Source organism: Aegilops tauschii, chromosome 2, assembly GCF_002575655.3.
Source record: "Aegilops tauschii subsp. strangulata cultivar AL8/78 chromosome 2, Aet v6.0, whole genome shotgun sequence".
In the NCBI taxonomy this organism is placed as follows: Eukaryota; Viridiplantae; Streptophyta; class Magnoliopsida; order Poales; family Poaceae; genus Aegilops; species Aegilops tauschii.
The window spans coordinates 652059410-652061278 of record NC_053036.3 but is presented as its reverse complement, the minus strand read 5'-3'; the positions used below and the strand labels follow the sequence as shown (position 1 = coordinate 652061278).

Below are 1869 nucleotides of genomic sequence, written 5' to 3'. Positions count from 1 at the left end.
TAGTCGATTGCTTACCTTCTTCACCTTGTACCTGACGTTTGGGGTTGCATCCCCTGTTTCTTCTTCCTTTCGGTTTGTTTGTAATGTTGGATGTATCCTTGATGGCTTTGTTAATTCAAAGCCGTGTTAGGTCCAAGCCCTTCTCAGGCCTGGCCCAGCCTTTTCTCTAAAAATCATGTAGTATTAACTAATTTATCAATCAAACGTGGTTGATCCACCAATTTCTGGTCCATTTCAATTATGAAGGACCTGGTCATGTGTTCGTAGGAGTACTAGTGAAGAAACTAGACGTGGGAAACTTCATGTGGCTTGCCATGCTCCACAATTCAAACGATGAGCAATGCGTGATTGCGATGGCGTGTCACGCACCTACCTCCGCGAATCTTCTCCACCGATTTTCCACACACAAGTTCTATAAGTGATGACACTTTCGGCCTTATCCGGCACCGTAGTACTAGCAGGAGCGATGAAGTCCACCACAGCACTGAGAGCCCGAAGGGTGGCGGCCATCATGGCCATAGGTCTGGCCGCAGCGCTCGCCACGGCCGTGAACGCCCAGCAGTGCGGCTCGCAGGCTGGCGGCTCGACGTGCGCATACTGCCTCTGCTGCAGCTAATACAGGTTCTGCTGCAGCCAATACGGGTTCTGCGGCAGCGACCATCCCTACTGCGGCGCCGGCTCCCAGAGCCGGTGCAACGGCTGTGGTACCGGCGACCAGGGCTTGTCGTCCATCCTGTCCAGGGACCTCTTCGAGCGGCTCCTTCTCCACCGCAACGACGGGGCGTGCCTGGCACGTGGGTTCTACACCTACGACGCCTTCCTTGCCGCCGCCGCCGCATACCCGTCCTTCGGCACCACCAGGAGCACGGAGACGCGAAAGCGGGAGGTGGCAGCCTTCCTCGGGCAGACCTCCCACGAGACCACTGGTGGGTGGGCCACGGCACCAGACGGCCCCTACTCCTGGGGCTACTGCTTCAAGCAAGAGAAAGGGAATGACACACCGAAAAGCTACTGCGAGTCAAAGCTGGAGTGGCCGTACGCGTCAGGCAAGAATTACTACGGTCGCGGCCCGATCCAGCTCACCTGGAACTACAACTACGGCCAGGCAGGGCGCGCTATCGGGGTGGACCTGCTCAACAACCCGGACCTAGTGGCGACAAACCCAACGGTGTCGTTCAAGACCGCGTTGTGGTTCTGGATGACGGCACAAGCAAACAAGCCGGCGTCGCACGCTGTGACCACGGGTCAGTGGACGCCGCCGGCCGGACGCCTGGCTACGGCGTCATCGTCAGCATCATCAACGGTGAGATCGAGTGCGGAAAGGGGCAGAGCCCCGAGGTGGTTGACCGGATCGGATTCTACAAGCGCTACTGCGATGTCCTCGGTGTCGGCTACGGTAGCAACCTTGACTGCTACAACCAGAGGTCATTCAAAAACGGGCTCCTGGCTGGGCTCGCATCACAGTGAAAACGGGCTCGCATCACAGTGAAAACGGACAGTTACATGAAGGGCTACGTGCGTGGTACTACTGTGGGTTCTTATCTATGCATGTGTAAGTGTGAGCACCAATAAATTATCTTAAATGTATCCTGTGGATGCGAATCAACCTGTGGTTGGGATGATTAGATGGACAGTGGTATTTCCAGCCCACTAAGGTTTAAGTCCTGGTGCTCGAATTTATCCTGAATTTATTTCTGGATTTTCGGGAGGACACTAGTGCAGAATCGGCTTTAGTCCTGGTTCGTAAGCACCTTTAGTCCCGGTTCACCAACTGGCACTAAAGGGCGTGGGGACTAACCCCCCCCCCCCCCCCCCCCCCTAGTGCCGGTTCATTACGACCCGGGAGTAAAGGCCCACCACGTGGCACGA

The 1869-nt window shown here is 56.2% G+C and overlaps 1 pseudogene; it reads left to right on the top strand.

Annotated features, from left to right (window-relative positions):
- The first annotated feature begins 487 nt into the window (after positions 1 to 487).
- LOC109744906 (basic endochitinase C-like) lies at positions 488 to 1508 on the top strand (annotated as a pseudogene).
- Positions 1509 to 1869: the final 361 nt, after the last annotated feature.